The following is a 7,983-nucleotide window of genomic DNA, read 5'->3' on the forward strand; positions in this document are numbered from 1 at the left end:
GCATGGTGGGTGTCTTGGGTGGGTTTGTGTCCTGTGCACTGGTGTTCTGGGCCAGGGGCCTTTTTTCCAGGGAGTACGGCCTGTGGGCCAGCAGTAGAGCCACCGGCAACATAACAAAGTTCAGGGCCAGTTACACGCACTGCCTGAATTTGGCCTGGTCAGTATCTAGTTCCACTGAGGGATTTCACCTGTCTTTTTCTTTTTCTGTGGAAGACATGGGAGCCTTACAGAGCAGGTGGAACTGGAGAGAGGGCCCTGAGTTGCCCTGTGGCCATCAGAGAGGGTCTGACTGCCAATGGACTTTTCCCTAAACCTCAGGTGCCTACCTTCCAAGCCATAGGTGAGGGCATTGTGCTGGAAGAGGGGTGGGAAAAAGAAGCAGAAGGAAGAGAAGAAGATGGGTATAGATAGGGCCATATGCCCCTATGGTGTCCAGCAGTGATCTCGTGCAGGGGATCAGGAGGCAAGATGCCACCCTGTGCTCGGATGCCAGCTTGTCAGTCTAGCTGGACAGTGTACAAGGAAGCAACTGGGTCATGGGCTGGGGCATGAGCTGTGGTCTTGGCTGAGACCGCAGCAGGTGCAGACAGGGTCCTGCAGCATCAGTGCTGTGCTTGTTCAAACCAGGTCATAGAGGGACTAGGGGTTAAGCCTGGGTTGGGGTAGGGGCTGGCCCAGGGCAGGCTAGGGTAGGGCTTGGGTTGGACAAGAGCTGGGACCACGGTCAGATTATCAAACCTTTAAAGGAACAGCTGAAGTCTGACCAGCCCACGATCTTACCCTGGCACACGTTTTTGGTGACCAGCCAGTATAGGAGGGGTTTGAAGTAGGTCATAAGGGCCTTTGCAGACACCTTGGTCTGACTGGCTATTTTCTACAGGACCTTTGGCCAAGTTTGCTCAAACCCAGCTTTAGGGCATCCCTGGGAGGGGTGGGTATAGCTGTGAGTTTGTGTGGCAGCATCAGCTCTGAGACCCCCTCAGTATGCCCAACTCTGGCCCTAGGCTTTTTGATAGCCAGTCCTTTCCCACAGAGCTCTGCATAGTGATTAACATCACAAGCTTTGAAATAAGACCTACCTGGGTTTGAATTCGGACTCTGTCACTCAGTAACTAGGGGACCTCGGGTAAGTAACTTAACCTTTCCGAACCTCAGTTTCCACATCTATGGGCCATAGCAACAGTACGTTTCTCCTAGAGCTGTGGTGATGATTAAATAAACACACCGCTGGGAGCATAGCAGACAGGCAATGAAAGCTCTCCACACAGCATAGAGAAATAAGAATTACTATTATTATTTTTATCACCACTACCGTGATGATGATTATTCTCCTGGACTCAGATGGGCATAAAGTCTTGAGACTGTTTCCCACGAGGCACACGCTGTCAATAGGGAGAGGCAGCCCCTCACTCCCTCTGGTCTCACAGGCAGCCCCTCACCCCCTCTGGTCTCACAAGGCAGATTAGAGAAATAATGAGCGTGGGGTGTGCTCCGTGCACACTGCAGTGCAGCAAAAATGTCAGCTCTGTCCTAGGGCTTGGTAGCAGGGGATCAAGCCTTAGGCTCAGCCTGCACACTCGCGGTGGAGGTACAGAGTGTGCTGAAGCCAAGGCTCTCAGCTCCTCCCCCCCAGGATACCTGGAGGAGGCAGCAATGGGCATATATTGATCCTTCTCAACTTGTTTTCCAAACTGAGCAGCAAAGAGTTGGAGCCTAGGGGTGTAGAATTCAGAGTGTGGAGCCTAGACTAACAGGACCCAGGTTCAAGACCCAGTAGTGCTACTTATGGGCTGTGTAACCTCAGGCAATCAACCTAACCCATCTTAGCCTCAATTTTCTCATCCACAAAGTGGGCCTCGTGAATACCTGTCTTTCACTGTGTTGAGGATTAAGTCACATAATGGAGGGAAAAGAGAGCTTTGTTGCTTACAAAGACTTATACACATTGCTGGGGAAAGAATGAGGTGGAGAAACTAAAGGTCAGTGGCTCCTTGGCAGAAATTGCCGGGGAAGAAATGTAGTTCAGACCCAAGAGAAATGGAGAAGCGAACTCATCAGTTAAAAGAAAAAAAGCAGAAACCCACAACCAACTTCAGGCAAGAGGATTTCGTCAAGTGTCAGGTCCTGGAGAAAAAGGAAGGACCTTGTGAGGGAAATGTTTCGACCACTGAGAATCTGCCTATTTAGGAAGTCCTTTCGGGGGGCGGGGCAGGACAAGGGGTCTGATCCCAGCTGACAGCCCATGTGTAGCACTTCTGGGCAACATGTGAGACTTGCAAAGGTGACAACTGAGTGTTGCCTGGAGCTCTCACCTCCAAGGTGGCAGCAACGGGCCCCACGGACAAGGTCAGGTCCACCCTGGCTGGCTGAATGAGGCAGGGGTCTTCGGGAACTTGGATTGAGTCCATTTAGACTTTCCATCCCCAGCAGAACCAGTCCAGAGACTGACTCAGGCAAGACTGACTCATCACACTTAGGAAGATGAGTCAAAAGTAGAAAAAACAAGTTTTAGCCCTGGCTGGCATAGCTCAGTGGATTGAGCACGGGCTGCAAACCAAAGTGTCTCAGGTTCAATTCCCAGTCAGGGGACATGCCTGGGCTGCAGGCCATGGCCCCCAGCAACCGCACATTGATGTTCCTCTCTCTCTCTTTCTCCCTCCCTTCCCTCTCTAAAAAATAAATAAATAAAATTTAAAAAAGGAAAGAAAAATCAAGTTTTAAGATATAATAGGCAAAAAAAAGCAACCAAGAATCTTGCCTTAACCCCTCCCCCCTGCGAACACTCACCTACCCCTCCCCTCCACAGCCCAATTTCACGCGGCTGTCATCCCACCACCTCAGCACTCATGCCATCCCTCTTTCACAGGGACCTCTCCTCTGCCCTCTGCCCAGAAAACAGTATTCAAAGCCCTAAACCTGGAACTCAGGGCCTAGCCTGGGCAGCGCTCTGAACAAGGACACACGAGGACCGGGGAGCGGTGATGAGCAATAATGGCAAGGCCTCTGTGTACTTTGGTGCCAAGTCCACCCCTGAGAGCCTCGTGTGCCCAGTGTAGGGGGGAGGCGTGCAGTGGGGGGACGGAAATGGTGAGAGTGATAGAGTCAAAAGTCCCACCAATCAAGTGGGATGACGCTCAGTGTTAAAAGTGAGTCGATGCACTGAGAACGAGTGTCCGCTGTTTCTCACATTCCTGCACTGGGAACAGAGATCCCTCCTTGGTCACCGGGCATGAGCCCCTTGCCCTTTTTGCATGTTTCCAAAGCCCTTTCCTACTGCACCAGCCCCTTTCTTTTTCCTTTTCTTACTTTCTTTCTTTTAGTTTTTAGGTTTCATTTAGTTATTTTTAGAGAGAGGGGAAGGAGGAGAGAAAGAGATGGAGAGAAACAGCAATGTGAGAGGGAAACATTGATCTGTTGCCCCTTGCACGTGCCCCAACCAGGGACTGAACTGGGGGCCCCTCGCCCCTTGGGACGACGCCCAATCAACCAAGCCTCGCCAGTTAGTCAGGGCTCTTTTTCTGCGGTATGATTATTGATTTATCCTGTGTCCTGTTGCCCCCTGCTGGATGCAGGGCAGGCTGGTGGGCATGTGCACAAGTAAAGTTTTGCTGAATAAAATAAATGATGGGCAGTCAGAGATATAGCTCCTTATGTTCCTTGGATTCAGAAAAGCCCCAACCTGGAAGCTGACTAGAAAAAAGCCTTGTCGTAGGAAAAGATGGAGAAGCAAATGGCCTAGGGAGATGACGGAGAGGCCAGGCTCAGCTCTCCCTGGGAGCAAAGCGGGGGGACATGGGGGTCAGTCCTGCAGCTCTGTCTGGCCCAGTGGTTACTGACAAGCTGCATGGTGGGATCACAAATATTCTTGTTCTATTTGCACAGGTTACTAATCCTCTGGGAGAGAGGAATAAAACTTGCGATGACCTTGACCAATTGGGGAAATGGACCTATGAAAATCAGTTGAAATTCAATGGGGAAAAGATCATGTCGGTGGATGGAGCTCTGATCTTGAAACCAATAGACCTAGGTTTCACCTCACTAGATCCGTGTCCTTTGACTTACGGAAGACACTATATCCTGGAGTCATGTGGGGCTTAGAGCACGGCCTTGCCACGTGCTGGATGAGTGACATGCAATCACATTACCTCTCTTAGCTTCAGTCTCATCATTTGTGAAATGCGGATAGTAACACCCACTCCGCCAAGGTATGAGCTGCTACCATGAAAGCCCATAAGAGCGCTCGTTAGTGAGCCTAGCCCAGAGCAGTCAGTGCTTCCCACCATCAGGGCAGCCTCTACCCTCCTGCTCCCCCCAGCCCACCTGAGGACCAAAACCAACCCCACAGAGGCAGGAATGGAAAGGCTGGGCTAAATACCAGTGCAGGAAAGAAGAGTGGAGGGAGGGGGTCAAAGTGGACCACAAGCTGACCAGAGAGAGCATGTCCAGAGGTTGGTGAGAAAGCAACCTAGATCAGCCTGGGAACCGGACCCAGGCACCTCCAAGAAGAGGCGGGGAAGGCAGAGTGCACCCAAGGCTGCACCAAATGCTGCCGAGAGGATAGGCATGCATCTTGCAAGCAAAGAAGAAGGGGGCTCAGATAGAAGACTGAAGGCTGAGGCAGGACTCCCTCTCGGCTCCATCTGGGACAGTTTGATTTATTGGCATATGAGAGTGAGTGTGGGAGTGTGTGTGAGTGTGTGTGTTTGAGAGTGACTGCATACATGTGTGCATGTGTATTTGTGTGTGTGCATGTATATAGGTTAGCAGGAAGGGCTAAACAGTCTCTCTGACCAGGAGGGGCTACAGGAGAGGAAAAGGCCCTTGGTCGCTGTAGAAGAGACTGCAGTCTGACATGAGGAAGAACTTCCATTAGCATATAAGCTCTGCTCACAGTGTCTAGGGTGCCAGGTGAGGAGGGAGGGCTCAGGGCAGGCTTCAGCAGGAAAGGGAGGGGAGCTGAGAACAAAGGAGGGGGGCGGGCACTCACCCTAGGAGCTTCCCAACCATATTAGAGTTGCGGATGTCACACAGGTGCAGGGGACCCACATGGCCCGAGGTCTCACACAGTGCTTTGTGCACTGGAACCGGAGCATAGGCTGAGGAAGCACCTGGGCAGAGGAGCGTGAGGGCAGGCTGGCGAGTGGGTGCCAGGGCAGGAAAGCCCAGAGCCACCTGGAGCTGGTCAGCTCTGATACCAGTGACCACGAGGGCCTGGTCAGCAAGTGCAGCCCGGGTCAGGGCTCCTTGGGCCAGGTCCCACCACAGGCTGGTCCTCAGCCACGGCAAGGCCTCTTCTCCTTGGCTTCTGAACCAACCCTTGCCCCGCTCTTTCCTGGCCTCTTCTCAGGGACAGCAGGGGTGCTTTTGAAGGTGCCCATCAGCTCTGCTCCACCCAGGATATGGTGCAAAAGCCCAAAGGATTCCAGTGCCTGGATCCCTGAGGGCCGTGTGACCTGATGGTCGGACATGGGCGGGGGTGGGGGGGGGCATCTGGATCTAGGGCCTTCCTGGAAGTCCTCAGCCTCGTTCCCATGCCCCAAGCCCCAACTCCCCAAGCTGGTCCTGCTGGCCGGGCCCAGACCTTTACAGTAAGCGGGCACATCGGCAGAGATGTGGATATTGGCACCTGGGTCAAAGTCGTCCTCCGTCCGAGGGATGGAGGGGCCCAGGCCCTGGCACTTCAACCTGGTGGAGAGAGAAGACCGGGGACTCGAGGGTGCCCCCTGGGGGGCGCTCAGCTTTGTTTTGAAGCGTAGCTATCAGAACTGGGCCTGGCCTGCGGAGGACACTGAACGAATTTTTTTTTATTAAATACGTGAGTTGAAAATACATGGGACTGGGAAACAGAACAAAGTAATAACAGTAGTTAACACTGACTAAGCACTACCTCTGGTCTAGGGACACTCAACACTGTCCTGGTCTTGGGGAGGCAGGAGGGGACCAGCTAGGCAAGGTGCCTACTTGCATTCTGATGATGGAGGCCAGTTGAGACCAGTCCACAGGGTTACTCCATCCATCCTGGCACTACCGTTGTTCCCGCTCCACGGACGAGGAGACCGAGCTTCAGAGATCCGCGCACTGGCGGCAGGACACAGCACCAGGCACTGGCAGACCGCCGTCACTTGAAGGCTCAGGTCTGGTTTTGCCCCTCTGAGCCATGTGGCTGTGCCTAATTGTCACCAAGCCTTGTTGTAAAATGGGGGTCTATAAAATGTGGTTAAAGTGACCCATTGCTGGGATGAGACGAAGTCTCCGAAAAGATGCACCGTTTGTTGGCTCACTAGGGACCTCTGACCCCTGGCTCATCCTCTGGGTTGACACAGAGTCGGGAGACTCCGCTCCCAGTGGACAGGGTCTTGTTCAGGGCCCAGAGCATTGCCACCCCGCTTCCTCAGCCCCCCCCCCCGTCTCCATCATTCATGGGGTGGAGGGTGTGTCCACAGAAGAAGGAAAGGGGCCCCTGCAGGAGCCTCAGATGGCTGACGGGGCGTGTGTCCTTGGAGAGGCACAAGGTCAAGACTCCGCCAGCCCTGCTGGAGAGAGCTGGTCCTGAACGGGGAGCAGGGGTGGAGGGTGAAGGGATAGAGGACTGCGTGACCGCTCTGCCGCCCCAGGGCTGCTGCGTGGCTGTGGGGCATGCGTTCTTCCTCTGTGAATGACTATGGGCTGTGAAGCTTCAAGTAGCCCTAAGGGCCTGTGCAGAGTTGGCAGGCTCTTCGTAGTTGCCCCAAAGGTCATGCTGTGGCTAGCAAACTTGAGCCAGCCAACCGGAGGCCAGGTGGAGACGGAAAAGCCTGGGAGAGTCAGGGCCAAGCAGGGCAGAGTTAGGGCCAGGGCAGGCCCACGTCATGGACCCACCCCCAGCGCTAGCCCCCCAGCTGGTCCAGGTAACTTCTGCCAACATCCGCTTTCCGTCCTTCCCCAGAGGAAGCTCTGGCCCTGCCCCACCAACCTCCCTCCTGCCCCAGACACTCTGTCTCCCCACCAGCTGGCCCATCCACTTCTAGGGTGGGAGCACGTGCCTGGAGACCTGGGGGCTCCCTTCATCATTTCCTGGAGCTTGTCCTGGGGCAGGGCCACCATGCCTATGTTCTGCAGCTCATTCAGCATGCGCTTCACAGCCGGGGCCTGGAACCTGGCGCTCCTCAATAGGCAGCCCGGGTGCCAAAGTACAGCATGTGCCGGGGCCGGGGCCGGGGCCCTTTGCTTCCTTGTGCAACTGGATGGAGGGTCCCCATACTTGTCTTGGGAGGTTGGGGGAGGGAGACAGAGTCCCACATTGAACTCCAGAGCCACAGGCCCAACCTCCTCCAAAGCTCACTTTAAGGGTTTAGAATCATCAGGCCTCCTAAGAGCAAGTAGGAGATTTTTACAAAGGGGAAAGCAGTAAGAGGTTCTTGCCCAGAGAACGTTTAGTGTCACCAAGGGGCGTGGAGCCTGCAGTCTGCTTTGACATATACTTTGAGACTTCTCTCTTTCCTCTGGCTCTGGACAGGGGGCAAAGGTGTGGATCCCCACCCACACCCCATCGCCCCCAAGGCCCCTAAGAAGAGCAAGGGAAGGAGGGGCTGGGATGCAAGTGGTACCACACCACCTGTTCCGACTTTTTTTGGTGATGTTGGTGACATAGTTCCAGGTGGCCTTCGTGAACTGGTTCCACACAGTCTAGGCTGTGTGCTCATAAAACTGCAGCAACGACCACCACAGTGTCACTGTGGAGCTTGTCTGCAGAGAAGGAGGTGGGCACCATGCTGTCCTGGGAGCAGCCTGCCCTTGCCCGGTCCCCTTGTCTGAGCCCATGCACCTGTGGCTCCCAGCCCCATCTGAGCCCTGTTTGCCCTCGGTTCTGAGCCGTGGCAAGAGCTGCCTGTAACAGAAGAACACAAGTAGGGCAAGCCCAGGGCGAGTCCATCCTGTGCCCATGACCAAGAGAACAAGAAAGCTGGGTGAGGCTGTAAGCCACTCACGACCAAGCTCCACGTT

This window comes from Phyllostomus discolor, chromosome 8, assembly GCF_004126475.2.
Source record: "Phyllostomus discolor isolate MPI-MPIP mPhyDis1 chromosome 8, mPhyDis1.pri.v3, whole genome shotgun sequence".
NCBI lineage: Eukaryota > Metazoa > Chordata > Mammalia > Chiroptera > Phyllostomidae > Phyllostomus > Phyllostomus discolor.